General features: G+C 51.3%; 11 non-coding genes and 12 pseudogenes across 11 annotated transcripts in view; 1 reads left to right on the forward strand and 22 right to left on the reverse strand.

Moving 5' to 3' along the window:
- LOC148668247 (5S ribosomal RNA) overlaps window positions 1-97 on the reverse strand; it is a 119-nt gene extending 22 nt beyond the window's left edge. Inside the window, exon 1 of the ribosomal RNA XR_015937530.1 lies at window positions 1-97. This exon is cut by the window's left edge and continues 22 nt beyond it. This is a non-coding gene — a ribosomal RNA (5S ribosomal RNA).
- A 537-nt stretch (window positions 98-634) lies between these two features.
- On the reverse strand, window positions 635-753 carry LOC148668248 (5S ribosomal RNA). The gene has a single exon (XR_015938484.1). It is a non-coding gene; the product is annotated as a 5S ribosomal RNA (ribosomal RNA).
- Window positions 754-1,290: 537 nt separating this feature from the next.
- On the reverse strand, window positions 1,291-1,409 carry LOC148668249 (5S ribosomal RNA). Its single transcript, XR_015937531.1, has one exon. It is a non-coding gene; the product is annotated as a 5S ribosomal RNA (ribosomal RNA).
- A 537-nt stretch (window positions 1,410-1,946) lies between these two features.
- On the reverse strand, window positions 1,947-2,065 carry LOC148668250 (5S ribosomal RNA; annotated as a pseudogene).
- Window positions 2,066-2,602: 537 nt separating this feature from the next.
- LOC148668251 (5S ribosomal RNA) lies at window positions 2,603-2,721 on the reverse strand. Its single transcript, XR_015937532.1, has one exon. It is a non-coding gene; the product is annotated as a 5S ribosomal RNA (ribosomal RNA).
- Window positions 2,722-3,258: 537 nt separating this feature from the next.
- LOC148668252 (5S ribosomal RNA) lies at window positions 3,259-3,377 on the reverse strand. Its single transcript, XR_015938878.1, has one exon. It is a non-coding gene; the product is annotated as a 5S ribosomal RNA (ribosomal RNA).
- A 537-nt stretch (window positions 3,378-3,914) lies between these two features.
- Window positions 3,915-4,033, reverse strand: LOC148668253 (5S ribosomal RNA). Its single transcript, XR_015937534.1, has one exon. It is a non-coding gene; the product is annotated as a 5S ribosomal RNA (ribosomal RNA).
- A 537-nt stretch (window positions 4,034-4,570) lies between these two features.
- Window positions 4,571-4,689, reverse strand: LOC148668254 (5S ribosomal RNA). The gene has a single exon (XR_015937535.1). It is a non-coding gene; the product is annotated as a 5S ribosomal RNA (ribosomal RNA).
- A 537-nt stretch (window positions 4,690-5,226) lies between these two features.
- On the reverse strand, window positions 5,227-5,345 carry LOC148668255 (5S ribosomal RNA). Its single transcript, XR_015937536.1, has one exon. It is a non-coding gene; the product is annotated as a 5S ribosomal RNA (ribosomal RNA).
- Window positions 5,346-5,882: 537 nt separating this feature from the next.
- Window positions 5,883-6,001, reverse strand: LOC148668256 (5S ribosomal RNA; annotated as a pseudogene).
- Window positions 6,002-6,538: 537 nt separating this feature from the next.
- LOC148668257 (5S ribosomal RNA) lies at window positions 6,539-6,657 on the reverse strand (annotated as a pseudogene).
- Window positions 6,658-7,194: 537 nt separating this feature from the next.
- On the reverse strand, window positions 7,195-7,313 carry LOC148668258 (5S ribosomal RNA; annotated as a pseudogene).
- Window positions 7,314-7,849: 536 nt separating this feature from the next.
- Window positions 7,850-7,968, reverse strand: LOC148668259 (5S ribosomal RNA; annotated as a pseudogene).
- A 537-nt stretch (window positions 7,969-8,505) lies between these two features.
- Window positions 8,506-8,624, reverse strand: LOC148668260 (5S ribosomal RNA; annotated as a pseudogene).
- A 537-nt stretch (window positions 8,625-9,161) lies between these two features.
- On the reverse strand, window positions 9,162-9,280 carry LOC148668261 (5S ribosomal RNA; annotated as a pseudogene).
- Window positions 9,281-9,816: 536 nt separating this feature from the next.
- LOC148668262 (5S ribosomal RNA) lies at window positions 9,817-9,935 on the reverse strand (annotated as a pseudogene).
- A 537-nt stretch (window positions 9,936-10,472) lies between these two features.
- LOC148668263 (5S ribosomal RNA) lies at window positions 10,473-10,591 on the reverse strand. Its single transcript, XR_015937196.1, has one exon. It is a non-coding gene; the product is annotated as a 5S ribosomal RNA (ribosomal RNA).
- A 537-nt stretch (window positions 10,592-11,128) lies between these two features.
- LOC148668264 (5S ribosomal RNA) lies at window positions 11,129-11,247 on the reverse strand (annotated as a pseudogene).
- Window positions 11,248-11,783: 536 nt separating this feature from the next.
- On the reverse strand, window positions 11,784-11,902 carry LOC148668265 (5S ribosomal RNA; annotated as a pseudogene).
- Window positions 11,903-12,439: 537 nt separating this feature from the next.
- LOC148668266 (5S ribosomal RNA) lies at window positions 12,440-12,558 on the reverse strand (annotated as a pseudogene).
- A 537-nt stretch (window positions 12,559-13,095) lies between these two features.
- On the reverse strand, window positions 13,096-13,214 carry LOC148668267 (5S ribosomal RNA; annotated as a pseudogene).
- Window positions 13,215-14,696: 1,482 nt separating this feature from the next.
- LOC148668268 (U1 spliceosomal RNA) lies at window positions 14,697-14,861 on the forward strand. Its single transcript, XR_015938853.1, has one exon. It is a non-coding gene; the product is annotated as a U1 spliceosomal RNA (small nuclear RNA).
- A 617-nt stretch (window positions 14,862-15,478) lies between these two features.
- On the reverse strand, window positions 15,479-15,597 carry LOC148668269 (5S ribosomal RNA). The gene has a single exon (XR_015938816.1). It is a non-coding gene; the product is annotated as a 5S ribosomal RNA (ribosomal RNA).
- Between the last annotated feature and the right edge of the window lie 4,358 nt (window positions 15,598-19,955).

Genomic DNA, 19,955 nt, shown 5'->3' on the forward strand with positions numbered 1-19,955 from the left:
CAGGCGGTCTCCCATCCAAGTACTAACCAGGCCCATCCCTGTTTAGCTTCCGAGATCAGACGAGATCAGGCGTGCTCAAGGGGGTGTGGCCGTAAGCGAGAGCAAGGCTCGCTGGCACCCTTCTTATTGAGAGGACAGCTCCGTCACCTCTTTTACGACGCTGCTTTTTTTCCCTTGCGTTTTTCTCTTCTTCCCACGTTCTCTCTCTTCACTGCCTTCGTCCCCGCTCTATTTCACTTCAGCCTTTCACTCTTGCTTCCTTCCAATGAGGACGGAGCTGCGGGAGAAAGGGCGCTATAGAGGATCGCTGTGGAGAGCTGCTGCTGTGCTTTGACATCTGAGCTCTGTGGAAAACGATCTCAATACAATTCTGAAAAACGCGACTCTCCGAACGCCAGCCGAACAAGTCTCCACAGCCGAAGCGCTGTGTCTCTTTTCAGCTGGCGATAAACCTTTCCTCGATCCTTTGCGGACTTGTAAAACTGTTCCTGATCAGAATAAAAAACGCTCACGCTAATACACAAGCACCCGTGTCTCGCCAAAGCTGACAAATAAACAGACGGACAAGCCGCACTGCACGTGTGAACAGGGGAATGAGCGAGCGAGCGGGGATAGGGCGCCTCCTGCGCTTAAAAGCTTACAGCACCTGGTATTCCCAGGCGGTCTCCCATCCAAGTACTAACCAGGCCCATCCCTGTTTAGCTTCTGAGATCAGACAAGATCAGGCGTGCTCAAGGGGGTGTGGCCGTAAGCGAGAGCAAGGCTCGCTGGCACCCTTCTTATTGAGAGGACAGCTCCGTCACCTCTTTTACGACGCTGCTTTTTTTCCCTTGCGTTTTTCTCTTCTTCCCACGTTCTCTCTCTTCACTGCCTTCGTCCCCGCTCTTTTTCACTTCAGCCTTTCACTCTTGCTTCCTTCCAATGAGGACGGAGCTGCGGGAGAAAGGGCGCTATAGAGGAATGCTGTGGAGAGCTGCTGCTGTGCTTTGACATCTGAGCTGTGTGGAAAACGATCTCAATACAATTCTGAAAAACGCGACTCTCCGAACGCCAGCCGAACAAGTCTCCACAGCCGAAGCGCTGTGTCTCTTTTCAGCTGGCGATAAACCTTTCCTCGATCCTTTGCGGACTTGTAAAACTGTTCCTGATCAGAATAAAAAACGCTCACGCTAATACACAAGCACCCGTGTCTCGCCAACGCTGACAAATAAACAGACGGACAAGCCGCACTGCACGTGTGAACAGGGGAATGAGCGAGCGAGCGGGGATAGGGCGCCTCCTGCGCTTAAAAGCTTACAGCACCTGGTATTCCCAGGCGGTCTCCCATCCAAGTACTAACCAGGCCCATCCCTGTTTAGCTTCCGAGATCAGACGAGATCAGGCGTGCTCAAGGGGGTGTGGCCGTAAGCGAGAGCAAGGCTCGCTGGCACCCTTCTTATTGAGAGGACAGCTCCGTCACCTCTTTTACGACGCTGCTTTTTTTCCCTTGCGTTTTTCTCTTCTTCCCACGTTCTCTCTCTTCACTGCCTTCGTCCCCGCTCTATTTCACTTCAGCCTTTCACTCTTGCTTCCTTCCAATGAGGACGGAGCTGCGGGAGAAAGGGCGCTATAGAGGATCGCTGTGGAGAGCTGCTGCTGTGCTTTGACATCTGAGCTCTGTGGAAAACGATCTCAATACAATTCTGAAAAACGCGACTCTCCGAACGCCAGCCGAACAAGTCTCCACAGCCGAAGCGCTGTGTCTCTTTTCAGCTGGCGATAAACCTTTCCTCGATCCTTTGCGGACTTGTAAAACTGTTCCTGATCAGAATAAAAAACGCTCACGCTAATACACAAGCACCCGTGTCTCGCCAAAGCTGACAAATAAACAGACGGACAAGCCGCACTGCACGTGTGAACAGGGGAATGAGCGAGCGAGCGGGGATAGGGCGCCTCCTGCGCTTAAAAGCTTACAGCACCTGGTATTCCCAGGCGGTCTCCCATCCAAGTACTAACCAGGCCCATCCCTGTTTAGCTTCCGAGATCAGACGAGATCAGGCGTGCTCAAGGGGGTGTGGCCATTAGCGAGTGCAAAGCTCGCTGGCACCCTTCTTATTGAGAGGACAGCTCCGTCACCTCTTTTACAACGCTGCTTTTTTTCCCTTGCGTTTTTCTCTTCTTCCCACGTTCTCTCTCTTCACTGCCTTCGTCCCCGCTCTATTTCACTTCAGCCTTTCACTCTTGCTTCCTTCCAATGAGGACGGAGCTGCGGGAGAAAGGGCGCTATAGAGGATCGCTGTGGAGAGCTGCTGCTGTGCTTTGACATCTGAGCTCTGTGGAAAACGATCTCAATACAATTCTGAAAAACGCGACTCTCCGAACGCCAGCCGAACAAGTCTCCACAGCCGAAGTGCTGTGTCTCTTTTCAGCTGGCGATAAACCTTTCCTCGATCCTTTGCGGACTTGTAAAACTGTTCCTGATCAGAATAAAAAACGCTCACGCTAATACACAAGCACCCGTGTCTCGCCAACGCTGACAAATAAACAGACGGACAAGCCGCACTGCACGTGTGAACAGGGGAATGAGCGAGCGAGCGGGGATAGGGCGCCTCCTGCGCTTAAAAGCTTACAGCACCTGGTATTCCCAGGCGGTCTCCCATCCAAGTACTAACCAGGCCCATCCCTGTTTAGCTTCCGAGATCAGACGAGATCAGGCGTGCTCAAGGGGGTGTGGCCGTAAGCAAGAGCAAGGCTCGCTGGCACCCTTCTTATTGAGAGGACAGCTCCGTCACCTCTTTTACGACGCTGCTTTTTTTCCCTTGCGTTTTTCTCTTCTTCCCACGTTCTCTCTCTTCACTGCCTTCGTCCCCGCTCTATTTCACTTCAGCCTTTCACTCTTGCTTCCTTCCAATGAGGACGGAGCTGCGGGAGAAAGGGCGCTATAGAGGATCGCTGTGGAGAGCTGCTGCTGTGCTTTGACATCTGAGCTCTGTGGAAAACGATCTCAATACAATTCTGAAAAACGCGACTCTCCGAACGCCAGCCGAACAAGTCTCCACAGCCGAAGCGCTGTGTCTCTTTTCAGCTGGCGATAAACCTTTCCTCGATCCTTTGCGGACTTGTAAAACTGTTCCTGATCAGAATAAAAAACGCTCACGCTAATACACAAGCACCCGTGTCTCGCCAAAGCTGACAAATAAACAGACGGACAAGCCGCACTGCACGTGTGAACAGGGGAATGAGCGAGCGAGCGGGGATAGGGCGCCTCCTGCGCTTAAAAGCTTACAGCACCTGGTATTCCCAGGCGGTCTCCCATCCAAGTACTAACCAGGCCCATCCCTGTTTAGCTTCCGAGATCGGACGAGATCAGGCGTGCTCAAGGGGGTGTGGCCGTAAGCGAGAGCAAGGCTCGCTGGCACCCTTCTTATTGAGAGGACAGCCCCGTCACCTCTTTTACGACGCTGCTTTTTTTCCCTTGCGTTTTTCTCTTCTTCCCACGTTCTCTCTCTTCACTGCCTTCGTCCCCGCTCCTTTTCACTTCAGCCTTTCACTCTTGCTTCCTTCCAATGAGGACGGAGCTGCGGGAGAAAGGGCGCTATAGAGGATCGCTGTGGAGAGCTGCTGCTGTGCTTTGACATCTGAGCTCTGTGGAAAACGATCTCAATACAATTCTGAAAAACGCGACTCTCCGAACGCCAGCCGAACAAGTCTCCACAGCCGAAGCGCTGTGTCTCTTTTCAGCTGGCGATAAACCTTTCCTCGATCCTTTGCGGACTTGTAAAACTGTTCCTGATCAGAATAAAAAACGCTCACGCTAATACACAAGCACCCGTGTCTCGCCAACGCTGACAAATAAAAAGACGGACAAGCCGCACTGCACGTGTGAACAGGGGAATGAGCGAGCGAGCGGGGATAGGGCGCCTCCTGCGCTTAAAAGCTTACAGCACCTGGTATTCCCAGGCGGTCTCCCATCCAAGTACTAACCAGGCCCATCCCTGTTTAGCTTCCGAGATCAGACGAGATCAGGCGTGCTCAAGGGGGTGTGGCCGTAAGCGAGAGCAAGGCTCGCTGGCACCCTTCTTATTGAGAGGACAGCTCCGTCACCTCTTTTACGACGCTGCTTTTTTTCCCTTGCGTTTTTCTCTTCTTCCCACGTTCTCTCTCTTCACTGCCTTCGTCCCCGCTCTATTTCACTTCAGCCTTTCACTCTTGCTTCCTTCCAATGAGGACGGAGCTGCGGGAGAAAGGGCGCTATAGAGGATCGCTGTGGAGAGCTGCTGCTGTGCTTTGACATCTGAGCTCTGTGGAAAACGATCTCAATACAATTCTGAAAAACGCGACTCTCCGAACGCCAGCCGAACAAGTCTCCACAGCCGAAGCGCTGTGTCTCTTTTCAGCTGGCGATAAACCTTTCCTCGATCCTTTGCGGACTTGTAAAACTGTTCCTGATCAGAATAAAAAACGCTCACGCTAATACACAAGCACCCGTGTCTCGCCAAAGCTGACAAATAAACAGACGGACAAGCCGCACTGCACGTGTGAACAGGGGAATGAGCGAGCGAGCGGGGATAGGGCGCCTCCTGCGCTTAAAAGCTTACAGCACCTGGTATTCCCAGGCGGTCTCCCATCCAAGTACTAACCAGGCCCATCCCTGTTTAGCTTCCGAGATCAGACGAGATCAGGCGTGCTCAAGGGGGTGTGGCCGTAAGCGAGAGCAAGGCTCGCTGGCACCCTTCTTATTGAGAGGACAGCCCCGTCACCTCTTTTACGACGCTGCTTTTTTTCCCTTGCGTTTTTCTCTTCTTCCCACGTTCTCTCTCTTCACTGCCTTCGTCCCCGCTCCTTTTCACTTCAGCCTTTCACTCTTGCTTCCTTCCAATGAGGACGGAGCTGCGGGAGAAAGGGCGCTATAGAGGATCGCTGTGGAGAGCTGCTGCTGTGCTTTGACATCTGAGCTCTGTGGAAAACGATCTCAATACAATTCTGAAAAACGCGACTCTCCGAACGCCAGCCGAACAAGTCTCCACAGCCGAAGCGCTGTGTCTCTTTTCAGCTGGCGATAAACCTTTCCTCGATCCTTTGCGGACTTGTAAAACTGTTCCTGATCAGAATAAAAAACGCTCACGCTAATACACAAGCACCCGTGTCTCGCCAACGCTGACAAATAAACAGACGGACAAGCCGCACTGCACGTGTGAACAGGGGAATGAGCGAGCGAGCGGGGATAGGGCGCCTCCTGCTCTTAAAAGCTTACAGCACCTGGTATTCCCAGGCGGTCTCCCATCCAAGTACTAACCAGGCCCATCCCTGTTTAGCTTCCGAGATCAGACGAGATCAGGCGTGCTCAAGGGGGTGTGGCCGTAAGCGAGAGCAAGGCTCGCTGGCACCCTTCTTATTGAGAGGACAGCTCCGTCACCTCTTTTACGACGCTGCTTTTTTTCCCTTGCGTTTTTCTCTTCTTCCCACGTTCTCTCTCTTCACTGCCTTCGTCCCCGCTCTATTTCACTTCAGCCTTTCACTCTTGCTTCCTTCCAATGAGGACGGAGCTGCGGGAGAAAGGGCGCTATAGAGGATCGCTGTGGAGAGCTGCTGCTGTGCTTTGACATCTGAGCTCTGTGGAAAACGATCTCAATACAATTCTGAAAAACGCGACTCTCCGAACGCCAGCCGAACAAGTCTCCACAGCCGAAGCGCTGTGTCTCTTTTCAGCTGGCGATAAACCTTTCCTCGATCCTTTGCGGACTTGTAAAACTGTTCCTGATCAGAATAAAAAACGCTCACGCTAATACACAAGCACCCGTGTCTCGCCAAAGCTGACAAATAAACAGACGGACAAGCCGCACTGCACGTGTGAACAGGGGAATGAGCGAGCGAGCGGGGATAGGGCGCCTCCTGCGCTTAAAAGCTTACAGCACCTGGTATTCCCAGGCGGTCTCCCATCCAAGTACTAACCAGGCCCATCCCTGTTTAGCTTCCGAGATCAGACGAGATCAGGCGTGCTCAAGGGGGTGTGGCCGTTAGGGAGTGCAAGGCTCGCTGGCACCCTTCTTATTGAGAGGACAGCTCCGTCACCTCTTTTACGACGCTGCTTTTTTTCCCTTGCGTTTTTCTCTTCTTCCCACGTTCTCTCTCTTCACTGCCTTCGTCCCCGCTCTATTTCACTTCAGCCTTTCACTCTTGCTTCCTTCCAATGAGGACGGAGCTGCGGGAGAAAGGGCGCTATAGAGGATCGCTGTGGAGAGCTGCTGCTGTGCTTTGACATCTGAGCTCTGTGGAAAACGATCTCAATACAATTCTGAAAAACGCGACTCTCCGAACGCCAGCCGAACAAGTCTCCACAACCGAAGCGCTGTGTCTCTTTTCAGCTGGCGATAAACCTTTCCTCGATCCTTTGCGGACTTGTAAAACTGTTCCTGATCAGAATAAAAAACGCTCACGCTAATACACAAGCACCCGTGTCTCGCCAAAGCTGACAAATAAACAGACGGACAAGCCGCACTGCACGTGTGAACAGGGGAATGAGCGAGCGAGCGGGGATAGGGCGCCTCCTGCGCTTAAAAGCTTACAGCACCTGGTATTCCCAAGCGGTCTCCCATCCAAGTACTAACGAGGCCCATCCCTGTTTAGCTTCCGAGATCAGACAAGATCAGGCGTGCTCAAGGGGGTGTGGCCGTAAGCGAGAGCAAGGCTCGCTGGCACCCTTCTTATTGAGAGGACAGCTCCGTCACCTCTTTTACGACGCTGCTTTTTTTCCCTTGCGTTTTTCTCTTCTTCCCACGTTCTCTCTCTTCACTGCCTTCGTCCCCGCTCTATTTCACTTCAGCCTTTCACTCTTGCTTCCTTCCAATGAGGACGGAGCTGCGGGAGAAAGGGCGCTATAGAGGATCGCTGTGGAGAGCTGCTGCTGTGCTTTGACATCTGAGCTCTGTGGAAAACGATCTCAATACAATTCTGAAAAACGCGACTCTCCGAACGCCAGCCGAACAAGTCTCCACAGCCGAAGCGCTGTGTCTCTTTTCAGCTGGCGATAAACCTTTCCTCGATCCTTTGCGGACTTGTAAAACTGTTCCTGATCAGAATAAAAAACGCTCACGCTAATACACAAGCACCCGTGTCTCGCCAAAGCTGACAAATAAACAGACGGACAAGCCGCACTGCACGTGTGAACAGGGGAATGAGCGAGCGAGCGGGGATAGGGCGCGTCCTGCGCTTAAAAGCTTACAGCACCTGGTATTCCCAGGCGGTCTCCCATCCAAGTACTAACCAGGCCCATCTCTGTTTAGCTTCCGAGATCAGACGAGATCAGGCGTGCTCAAGGGGGTGTGGCCGTAAACGAGAGCAAGGCTCGCTGGCACCCTTCTTATTGAGAGGACAGCTCCGTCACCTCTTTTACGACGCTGCTTTTTTTCCCTTGCGTTTTTCTCTTCTTCCCACGTTCTCTCTCTTCACTGCCTTCGTCCCGCTCTTTTTCACTTCAGCCTTTCACTCTTGCTTCCTTCCAATGAGGACGGAGCTGCGGGAGAAAGGGCGCTATAGAGGATCGCTGTGGAGAGCTGCTGCTGTGCTTTGACATCTGAGCTCTGTGGAAAACGATCTCAATACAATTCTGAAAAACGCGACTCTCCGAACGCCAGCCGAACAAGTCTCCACAGCCGAAGCGCTGTGTCTCTTTTCAGCCGGCGATAAACCTTTCCTCGATCCTTTGCGGACTTGTAAAACTGTTCCTGATCAGAATAAAAAACGCTCACGCTAATACACAAGCACCCGTGCCTCGCCAAAGCTGACAAATAAAGAGACGGACAAGCTGCACTGCACGTGCGAACAGGGGAATGAGCGAGCGAGCGGGGATAGGGCGCCTCCTGCGCTTAAAAGCTTACAGCACCTGGTATTCCCAGGCGGTCTCCCATCCAAGTACTAACCAGACCCATCCCTGTTTAGCTTCCGAGATCAGACGAGATCAGGCGTGCTCAAGGGGGTGTGGCCGTAAGCAAGAGCAAGGCTCGCTGGCACCCTTCTTATTGAGAGGACAGCTACGTCACCTCTTTTACGACGCTGCTTTTTTTCCCTTGCGTTTTTCTCTTCTTCCCACGTTCTCTCTCTTCACTGCCTTCGTCCCCGCTCTATTTCACTTCAGCCTTTCACTCTTGCTTCCTTCCAATGAGGACGGAGCTGCGGGAGAAAGGACGCTATAGAGGATCGCTGTGGAGAGCTGCTGCTGTGCTTTGACATCTGAGCTCTGTGGAAAACGATCTCAATACAATTCTGAAAAACGCGACTCTCCGAACGCCAGCCGAACAAGTCTCCACAGCCGAAGCGCTGTGTCTCTTTTCAGCTGGCGATAAACCTTTCCTCGATCCTTTGCGGACTTGTAAAACTGTTCCTGATCAGAATAAAAAACGCTCACGCTAATACACAAGCACCCGTGTCTCGCCAAAGCTGACAAATAAACAGACGGACAAGCCGCACTGCACGTGTGAACAGGGGAATGAGCGAGCGAGCGGGGATAGGGCGCCTCCTGCGCTTAAAAGCTTACAGCACCTGGTATTCCCAAGCGGTCTCCCATCCAAGTACTAACGAGGCCCATCCCTGTTTAGCTTCCAAGATCAGACAAGATCAGGCGTGCTCAAGGGGGTGTGGCCGTAAGCGAGAGCAAGGCTCGCTGGCACCCTTCTTATTGAGAGGACAGCTCCGTCACCTCTTTTACGACGCTGCTTTTTTTCCCTTGCGTTTTTCTCTTCTTCCCACGTTCTCTCTCTTCACTGCCTTCGTCCCCGCTCTATTTCACTTCAGCCTTTCACTCTTGCTTCCTTCCAATGAGGACGGAGCTGCGGGAGAAAGGGCGCTATAGAGGATCGCTGTGGAGAGCTGCTGCTGTGCTTTGACATCTGAGCTCTGTGGAAAACGATCTCAATACAATTCTGAAAAACGCGACTCTCCGAACGCCAGCCGAACAAGTCTCCACAGCCGAAGCGCTGTGTCTCTTTTCAGCTGGCGATAAACCTTTCCTCGATCCTTTGTGGACTTGTAAAACTGTTCCTGATCAGAATAAAAAACGCTCACGCTAATACACAAGCACCCGTGTCTCGCCAAAGCTGACAAATAAACAGACGGACAAGCCGCACTGCACGTGTGAACAGGGGAATGAGCGAGCGAGCGGGGATAGGGCGCCTCCTGCGCTTAAAAGCTTACAGCACCTGGTATTCCCAGGCGGTCTCCCATCCAAGTACTAACCAGGCCCATCCCTGTTTAGCTTCCGAGATCAGACGAAATCAGGCGTGCTCAAGGGGGTGTGGCCGTAAACGAGAGCAAGGCTCGCTGGCACCCTTCTTATTGAGAGGACAGCTCCGTCACCTCTTTTACGACGCTGCTTTTTTTCCCTTGCGTTTTTCTCTTCTTCCCACGTTCTCTCTCTTCACTGCCTTCGTCCCGCTCTTTTTCACTTCAGCCTTTCACTCTTGCTTCCTTCCAATGAGGACGGAGCTGCGGGAGAAAGGGCGCTATAGAGGATCGCTGTGGAGAGCTGCTGCTGTGCTTTGACATCTGAGCTCTGTTGAAAACGATCTCAATACAATTCTGAAAAACGCGACTCTCCGAACGCCAGCCGAACAAGTCTCCACAGCCGAAGCGCTGTGTCTCTTTTCAGCTGGCGATAAACCTTTCCTCGATCCTTTGCGGACTTGTTAAACTGTTCATGATCAGAATAAAAAACGCTCACGCTAATACACAAGCACCCGTGTCTCGCCAAAGCTGAGAAATAAACAGACGGACAAGCCGCACTGCACGTGTGAACAGGGGAATGAGCGAGCGAGCGGGGATAGGGCGCCTCCTGCGCTTAAAAGCTTACAGCACCTGGTATTCCCAGGCGGTCTCCCATCCAAGTACTAACCAGGCCCATCCCTGTTTAGCTTCCGAGAGCAGACGAGATCAGGCGTGCTCAAGGGGGTGTGGCCGCAAGCGAGAGCAAGGCTCGCTGGCACCCTTCTTATTGAGAGGACAGCTCCGTCACCTCTTTTACGACGCTGCTTTTTTCCCTTGCGTTTTTCTCTACTTCCCACGTTCTCTCTCTTCACTGCCTTCGTCCCCGCTCTATTTCACTTCAGCCTTTCACTCTTGCTTCCTTCCAATGAGGACGGAGCTGCGGGAGAAAGGGCGCTATAGAGGATCGCTGTGGAGAGCTGCTGCTGTGCTTTGACATCTGAGCTCTGTGGAAAACGATCTCAATACAATTCTGAAAAACGCGACTCTTCGAAACGCCAGCCGAACAAGTCTCCACAGCCGAAGCGCTGTGTCTCTTTTCAGCTGGCGATAAACCTTTCCTCGATCCTTTGCGGACTTGTAAAACTGTTCCTGATCAGAATAAAAAACGCTCACGCTAATACACAAGCACCCGTGTCTCACCAAAGCTGACAAATAAACAGACGGACAAGCCGCACTGCACGTGTGAACAGGGGAATGAGCGAGCGAGCGGGGATAGGGCGCCTCCTGCGCTTAAAAGCTTACAGCACCTGGTATTCCCAGGCGGTCTCCCATCCAAGTACTAACCAGGCCCATCCCTGTTTAGCTTCTGAGATCAGACGAGATCAGGCGTGCTCAAGGGGGTGTGGCCATAAGCGAGAGCAAGGCTCGCTGGCACCCTTCTTATTGAGAGGACAGCTCCGTCACCTCTTTTACGACGCTGCTTTTTTTCCCTTGCGTTTTTCTCTTCTTCCCACGTTCTCTCTCTTCACTGCCTTCGTCCCCGCTCTATTTCACTTCAGCCTTTCACTCTTGCTTCCTTCCAATGAGGACGGAGCTGCGGGAGAAAGGGCGCTATAGAGGATCGCTGTGGAGAGCTGCTGCTGTGCTTTGACATCTGAGCTCTGTTGAAAACGATCTCAATACAATTCTGAAAAACGTGACTCTCCGAACGCCAGCCGAACAAGTCTCCACAGCCGAAGCGCTGTGTCTCTTTTCAGCTGGCGATAAACCTTTCCTCGATCCTTTGCGGATTTGTAAAACTGTTCCTGATCAGAATAAAAAACGCTCACGCTAATACACAAGCACCCGTGTCTCGCCAAAGCTGACAAATAAACAGACGGACAAGCCGCACTGCACGTGTGAACAGGGGAATGAGCGAGCGAGCGGGGATAGGGCGCCTCCTGCGCTTAAAAGCTTACAGCACCTGGTATTCCCAGGCGGTCTCCCATCCAAGTACTAACCAGGCCCATCCCTGTTTAGCTTCCGAGAGCAGACAAGATCAGGCGTGCTCAAGGGGGTGTGGCCGTAAGCGAGAGCAAGGCTCGCTGGCACCCTTCTTATTGAGAGGACAGCTCCGTCACCTCTTTTACGACGCTGCTTTTTTCCCTTGCGTTTTTCTCTACTTCCCACGTTCTCTCTCTTCACTGCCTTCGTCCCCGCTCTATTTCACTTCAGCCTTTCACTCTTGCTTCCTTCCAATGAGGACGGAGCTGCGGGAGAAAGGGCGCTATAGAGGATCGCTGTGGAGAGCTGCTGCTGTGCTTTGACATCTGAGCTCTGTGGAAAACGATCTCAATACAATTCTGAAAAACATGACTCTCCGAACGCCAGCCGAACAAGTCTCCACAGCCGAAGCGCTGTGTCTCTTTTCAGCTGGCGATAAACCTTTCCTCGATCCTTTGCGGACTTGTAAAACTGTTCATGATCAGAATAAAAAACGCTCACGCTAATACACAAGCACCCGTGTCTCGCCAAAGCTGACAAATAAACAGACGGACAAGCTGCACTGCACGTGTGAACAGGGGAATGAGCGAGCGAGCGGGGATAGGGCGCCTCCTGCGCTTAAAAGCTTACAGCACCTGGTATTCCCAGGCGGTCTCCCATCCAAGTACTAACCAGGCCCATCCCTGTTTAGCTTCCGAGAGCAGACGAGATCAGGCGTGCTCAAGGGGGTGTGGCCGTAAGCGAGAGCAAGGCTCGCTGGCACCCTTCTTATTGAGAGGACAGCTCCGTCACCTCTTTTACGACGCTGCTTTTTTCCCTTGCGTTTTTCTCTACTTCCCACGTTCTCTCTCTTCACTGCCTTCGTCCCCGCTCTATTTCACTTCAGCCTTTCACTCTTGCTTCCTTCCAATGAGGACGGAGCTGCGGGAGAAAGGGCGCTATAGAGGATCGCTGTGGAGAGCTGCTGCTGTGCTTTGACATCTGAGCTCTGTGGAAAACGATCTCAATACAATTCTGAAAAACGCGACTCTTCGAAACGCCAGCCGAACAAGTCTCCACAGCCGAAGCGCTGTGTCTCTTTTCAGCTGGCTATAAACCTTTCCTCGATCCTTTGCGGACTTGTAAAACTGTTCCTGATCAGAATAAAAAACGCTCACGCTAATACACAAGCACCCGTGTCTCGCCAAAGCTGACAAATAAACAGACGGACAAGCCGCACTGCACGTGTGAACAGGGGAATGAGCGAGCGAGCGGGGATTGGGCGCCTCCTGCGCTTAAAAGCTTACAGCACCTGGTATTCCCAGGCGGTCTCCCATCCAAGTACTAACCAGGCCCATCCCTGTTTAGTTTCCGAGATCAGACGAGATCAGGCGTGCTCAAGGGGGTGAGGCCGTAAGCGAGAGCAAGGCTCGCTGGCACCCTTCTTATTGAGAGGACAGCTCCGTCACCTCTTTTACGACGCTGCTCTTTTTCCCTTGCGTTTTTCTCTTCTTCCCACGTTCTCTCTCTTCACTGCCTTCGTCCCCGCTCTATTTCACTTCAGCCTTTCACTCTTGCTTCCTTCCAATGAGGACGGAGCTGCGGGAGAAAGGGCGCTATAGAGGATCGCTGTGGAGAGCTGCTGCTGTGCTTTGACATCTGAGCTCTGTGGAAAACGATCTCAATACAATTCTGAAAAACGCGACTCTCCGAACGCCAGCCGAACAAGTCTCCACAGCCGAAGCGCTGTGTCTCTTTTCAGCTGGCGATAAACCTTTCCTCGATCCTTTGCGGACTTGTTAAACTGTTCATGATCAGAATAAAAAACGCTCACGCTAATACACAAGCACCCGTGTCTCGCCAAAGCTGAGAAATAAACAGACGGACAAGCCGCACTGCACGTGTGAACAGGGGAATGAGCGAGCGAGCGGGGATAGGGCGCCTCCTGCGCTTAAAAGCTTACAGCACCTGGTACTCCCAGGCGGTCTCCCATCCAAGTACCAACCAGGCCCATCCCTGTTTAGCTTCCGAGATCAAACGAGATCAGGCATGCTCAAGGGGGTGTGGCCGTAAGCGAGAGCAAGGCTCGCTGGCACCCTTCTTATTGAGAGGACAGCTCCGTCACCTCTTTTATGACGCTGCTCTTTTTCCCTTGCGTTTTTCTCTTCTTCCCACGTTCTCTCTCTTCACTGCCTTCGTCCCCGCTCTATTTCACTTCAGCCTTTCACTCTTGCTTCCTTCCAATGAGGACGGAGCTGCGGGAGAAAGGGCGCTATAGAGGATCGCTGTGGAGAGCTGCTGCTGTGCTTTGACATCTGAGCTCTGTGGAAAACGATCTCAATACAATTCTGAAAAACGCGACTCTCCGAACGCCAGCCGAACAAGTCTCCACAGCCGAAGCGCTGTGTCTCTTTTCAGCTGGCGATAAACCTTTCCTCGATCCTTTGCGGACTTGTAAAACTGTTCATGATCAGAATAAAAAACGCTCACGCTAATACACAAGCATCCGTGTCTCGCCAAAGCTGACAAATAAACAGACGGACAAGCCGCACTGCACGTGTGAACAGGGGAGTGAGCGAGCGAGCGGGGATAGGGCGCCTCCTGCGCTTAAAAGCTTTCTGAATTCTGAGTACGTACGGGATCCTCGGCCTTGCGCTTATAACAAAGTCCAAGTCCCTTTGCAGACAACAGCAGTTGTCACATGATTGTCTCTGAGGATGTGCGACAATGGCCAAGGAGAGCCCCGATCTGAGCTTGCGCTCACTTTTTGACCAAGACACAGGTGTGTGCTGATTGGTTGAGAGTTTGGCGGGCATTGGAGACCCACGTGGTATTACCACGCCCTGCGTGAGATATGAGTCACTTACTCTTAACACTTTGGAATGCAGTCCAGATGTCCATTTGGCACTCCCTAGACAGATAGGCGCCAATGGATGACCATTGATCATGATAGCCAGGCTTAGCTAAGTGCATCCCCATCTGGGAGCTGTCCCTTATCAAAAGAAAACATCTTAAATCAGCCTGCATGAATACTTTCTCTGTGGCTGCACCACAGAGATGGAAGGTGAGATGGGGCCTCATTTAGGACAGCATACCACCGCTTAATTCTGTCTTATTAACAAGCATTGCCGCTACAACGGCATCTCTCCTGTCAAACTTCCTCCTGACTTGTTTGACAGGATCTGGGCCGTGGTGAACAGTGGGAAAGACGCCCTGTGGAGAGTGAGGAACATGGGGCTGTTCAAAGGCATCGAGGTCCCAGTCAAGGCAGCAGGTAGCCTGGCCCTGTTCATCACCCAAGAGAACTATTACCTCAGAGATCTGTGGAGAGAAAGGAGGGAGGAAGCAGAAAATCTGTGGGAAATAGAGAGCATAGGTCAATATCTCAAGAAACTGTGAAAAACATTATCATGTTTAAGTAAAGAATGTGATTTACACCAGAAAAAAAGAAATTGTTGCTATGTAACTGGTACCGTGTCAAAATGTAATGAGATGTGATCATATATACTGTTTTAAGTATGTATATTAATGTAAAGCTTTCTAATTTGTGATGTCCTGTATTTATTTGTGAAAAGAAAATAAAGTTCTTAAAAAATCGATTCACCCAGGGCGAGGCTCGGCCATTGCACTCCGGCTGTGCTGACCCCTGCGAATTCCCCAAATGTGGGAATCTCGACTGCATTATTTCTGGTAGTGGGGGACTGCGTTCGCGCTCTCCCCTGATGTGCTTGGTCCAATATCGGATACGGAAGAGTTACGACACCACGTGCTGCGATAGGATCCCAGTTCGAAAGGAGTCGATGCCACTGCTGGTTCCCGGTTTCTTTTAGTTAGAGGTCTGGAGAAGCATTTCAAGCTGGTTACACTACTCCTTCCGGACATTCATTCCCTTTTCAAAGTCAGTCGTTTTGCTGTAGTCTGCATTATTTAGGCTGATTATCGAGGTTAGCCTTTATTTGGTCATGGGGGCCTCGGTACTGTATGCTAATTCTCAAGACAGTTTCACCCGTTTTCTGATTGCTAGGTTCTGTACCAGTGCAGACATGTCAAACAGTGAATGGCTGTACCTCTATTGTATCCGTGCTCAATGAATGAAATCAGTAATAAATGAATATATGTATAGCTATACGATAAACAAGTGGTTTATCGACTCATCTTCATTTGCAGATTTAGAGGCAGCTTCGATATTCGTTTAACAAACGTTTTTTTTTTTATATGGGTCACACACATGCCATAGCAACAAAACATCTCTAGAGATGAGGCTATAGATCACCTTTCCATCCTCCAGGTTTTCCTCCCAAAGCCTACGGCACCAACGGTGACCCCTGCTGGCCGAGAAAGCTTGCAGCACCTGGTATTCCCAGGAAGTCTCCCATCCAAGTACTAACCAGGCCCAACCCTGCTTAGCTTCCAAGATCAGACAAGATTGGGCACATTCAGGGTGGTGTGGCCGCAAGCGAAAGTCGTGGCGCCTAACTCGCTACTTGAAGCTGTGTGTGGCTGGGGCTCTGTGCCCCCCGAGTTGGACTGAAGGATCGTTCTTGTGCAACTCTTTGGAAAGGAGCCTCTTTCCAAATCGCATTGCGTACCTGGATGTTGGCGAATGTGCTCCCTTGTGTTGGCTTGTCCCGCACTGGAGGAGAACAAACAAACTGCTCGGAGGAGCACAAGGCAAGTCTTCACAAGACAAAAACCTCCAGTGCACAGCACTCAAAACATTTCTGGGCTGTCGCGTGTTTATTTCAGCACATAAAGCGCACCAGTCCAACACGTCGGCCGGGCGCGCGGCGCCTCCGCCCTCTTGTGGCCTTGCGGCGTCAGAGTGAGAGGCTCCTTCTCGCTGCCTTTCCGCTGTGTTGCAGAGCCCCGAGAGGGAACCTGGAGCGCACACTTTGTGGGGGGCGGGGGACCGCGTTCGCGCTCTGCCCCCGGTCTCTTGCGCGAGTACTAAATCTCACGGCGCCAGCCAGCGGCCAGGAGACAAGTACAATATCGCGGGACAGGGGGGCCTCGTCATTGATTGTTACATATGAGACGGGGATTAGGAGGAGACCCCGACTGATTGGTAAAGGGGAACACTAACACCAGAGTGACACCCCCGGCGTCTCTTTTTGAGAGACGCCCTGGGATTTCTTAATGGCCAAGGAGGGTCGGGACCTCGGTTTTATGCCTCCCCCGAAGGACGGCGCCTGTTTGTGCAGCAGAGTGTCGCCATCAGGAAAGCCACACAGACCGCAGGGTGAGCGCTCCCTACTCCCAGTCACACCTCTTGCAGGAGCAGCAGCAACCTGAGCTTTTCCGGGGTGAATCTCCCATCCGGGTGCCGGCTAGGCTCACACCTGCTGGGCTGCCATGGGTGAGCCCAGTCGAGAGTCGCAGGTTGAGATCTAGTCACCGGGGAGAAACGATACAAGCAAAGGATTACTCGGCTCCCAGCACTTGAAAAGACAGACAAATGACTTGTTCCCGCCGGAGCTGAATGTACCTGAATGTTGTAGTGGTTTGATGGGTTTACTGAGACAATTATTAATTGTAGCAGTAATCACGAGGTTGTTCGTTGGGGCTTTTAGAAAATCAATCGTCAGAACAACTAACAACGCACACACGCGGGTTCAATACACGGGATACATTTATTAATATAAACTGTGCACCAAACATATACTAGTCTGCCAGGATACGAGTGGCAGACCTTACTGTGAGGGTTATCAATATACAAGGTATATAATCTCGAAGAGATGCAAACACAAAGAGATACACAACAGAGAATATATGTCAATATATATCGTTCGGTTACCAAATCGCTAATCAGTGTTATTACCCACTGTTACTCTAAACTCGGAAGTAAATACATTACTCATGAATTAAATTGATAACAACTTGTGTTGAGGTACAATTGAATTCTCGAGCCGCAATGTAGAACATGGGGTTTACTTATCCACTGTGTATGGTTTTGGAATCTCCCGGCACGAACACCAAACCAGCTGACAGGCTCTGTTGCAGCCTCTGTTGCAGAGGTTGTCCAATGGGCGTTGTGTCGGCGTTCTCTGGCTACCGGCCAACCAGTCAAGGTGCAGCTCGGAGTAGGACGGGCGGAGGAATCTGACTGCGGTGCGCAGGGCACTCGTTGCTCCGAGGGGATCTACCAGCAGTCCGGCTGGCTAGTAGAAAGTCTCTATGCACAGATGTGACCGCGAGTCCTCACAAGTCACTCTTTTGCCTGGGAAGAAGCTGGTTCGTTCCCGGTCCAGCGCTGCTTCTGAATAAGCTATTCAGGTTGTCGACGAGGGTCCAACTGTAGGCTGCCGTTGAGCAAGCGGAGCATTCACGTTGGTAGAATTCTGAGTACGTACGGGATCCTAGGCCTCGCGCTTAGAACAAAGTCCAAGTCCTTTTGCAGACAACAGCAGTTGTCACGTGATTGTCTCTGAGGATGCGCGAAAATGGCCAAGGAGAGCCCAGATCTGAGCTTGCGCTCCCTTTTTGACCAAGACCCAGATGTGTGCTGATTGGTTGAGAGTTTGGCGGGCATTGGAGACCCACATGGTTTTACCACGCCCTGCCAGTCCCTGATTGGTTGGTCAAGATGAGATATAAGTCACTTACTCTTGACACTTAGGAATGCAGTCCAGATGTCCATTCGGCACTCCCTAGACTGATAGGCGCCAATGAATGACCATTGATCATGATAGCCAGGCTTAGCTAAGTGCATCCCTGTCTGGGAGCTTGTTCCTTATCAAAACAAAACATCTTAAATCAGCCTGCATGAATACTTTCTCTGTGGCTGCACCACAGAGATGGAGGGTGAGATGGGGCCTCCTTTAGGACAGCATACCAACACTTAATTCTGTCTTATTAACAAGCATTGCCGCTACAATAGCAATTCAAATACAACAGCCACACTGCTGAAACCATATGTTTTACACACCAGACAGGCCCCCTAACCTCATACAACCTTGCTGTGGCTGTGACCCCTTTCTTTATTTTTTTATGATGTTTTCAATATGGCACCATTAGACAGGCCATACATGGTGATAGGAGGGTGCTATTCACGAGTCAATAGCTCTTCAAGCACAACAGCCACAGTGCTGCAACCAGGTGTTTTACACACCAGACAGGCCCCCTAACCTTATACAATCTTGCTGTGGCTGTGTCCCTTTTCTTTATTTTTTTATGATGTTTTCAATATGGCACCATTAGACAGGCCGTACATGGTGATAGGAGGGTGCTATTCACGAGTCAATAGCTCTTCAAGCACAACAGCCACAGTGCTGCAAACAGGTGTTTTACACATCAGACAGCTCCCCTAACCTTAAAAAACCTTGCTTTGAGATGTGGAACATTTCTTTATTTTTTAATGATTTTTTTACTGTAATCAAGTGTTGTGCTCATTAATAATAATAATTGCTTACACCTATATAGCGCTTTTCTGGACACTCCACTCAAAGCACTTTACAGGTAATGGGGACTCCCCTCCACCACCACCAATGTGCAGCATCCACCTGGATGATGCGACGGCAGCCATAGTGCACCAGAACACTCACCACTATCAGTGAGGAGGAGAGAAGAGAAATGTAGCCAATTCAAAGAGGGGAATTATTAGGAGGCCATGATTGGTAAGGGCCAATGGGGAAATTTGGGGATATTGTCAGTATCACTATACTGGGGCATTAGGACCCACATGGACCACAGGGTGAGCGCCCCCTGCTGGCCCCACTAAGGAACTAAGGAACCTTAGTTTTTCCCGGGAGGTCTACCATCCAGGTACTGACCAGGCTCACACCTGCTTAGCTTCAGTGGGTTGCCAGTTGTGAGTTGCAGGGTGATATGGCTGCTGGCCATAATCAGCAGCCTTCAGTACTGAAGCAGGTGTGAGCCTGGTCAGTACCTGGATGGGAGACCTCCTGGGAAAAAAAAAAAGGTTGCTTCTGGAAGAGGTGCTAGTGGGGCCAGCACAACCATTAGGCAGGCCTCCTGACCTTTCACAGTCATGCTTTGTTGTGTGAAACTTTAATTATCTTTTTAGGATTTTTTGAACATGGCAACTTCCACCGAGATGGGTGGGGGGTGTCGGGGTGCTCTTCAATAGCTTTTTCATCTATACACACAAACGGATGTAACCAAGACACTCAGAACCTGTCACGCAGGGGCTGACTGCTGAGGATAGGGATCCAATGCGGTGCCCTTGGTAGGGTTGGCGCGAGACGCAGGCATAGTCGGAGTAAACAGGCAGGGGTCCGAGTCCGGGAAGGCGTATGTCGAAGAAAACTCAGTCTTCACTCAGGTTGGGAGATTGTCAACAGAGATCTTTAATACAATCAGCTGAAGGGGAGCATATCACAGAGAAAGGGTTTCCCCTAGCACTCAAGACATGCTCACTGGACTGAAGTTATACTGTCCTTTTTTATACATTAAAAGTAGGCAATACTTTAACATATCAAAGGAACATACAGGGAAAGGGGCAGTGTCAGAAGTCAAACAAACAGGACAGGGGGGTGCCATTTGGCATCCTACAATCTGTTTCAATTTTCTCTGGTTGAATGGGTGTGAGGAATCACAGGCTTTAGTTTGCACCTAAGACAGTGGTCTTAGGTGCGAACAGAAAACCTTTCCCACGCATAGTCACTGTCCTGACCTTTTGACTCGGTCTTCCACACGTAGCACAGGCGTAGGCACAGAATCGACAGGCGAAAGTGTAGTCGAGGGACTGGCAGGGGTCGGAGTCCGGGAAGGCGTAGAAGTTGCGTCGGTGTGGATTCAGAAGGCAGAGGCGTAAACGAAAAGTCAGGCTGGGGTCAGGATCTGAGAAAGCGTAAAAC

Source organism: Lepisosteus platostomus, chromosome 5, assembly GCF_059453375.1.
Source record: "Lepisosteus platostomus isolate fLepPlt1 chromosome 5, fLepPlt1.hap1, whole genome shotgun sequence".
Lineage (NCBI taxonomy): Eukaryota > Metazoa > Chordata > Actinopteri > Semionotiformes > Lepisosteidae > Lepisosteus > Lepisosteus platostomus.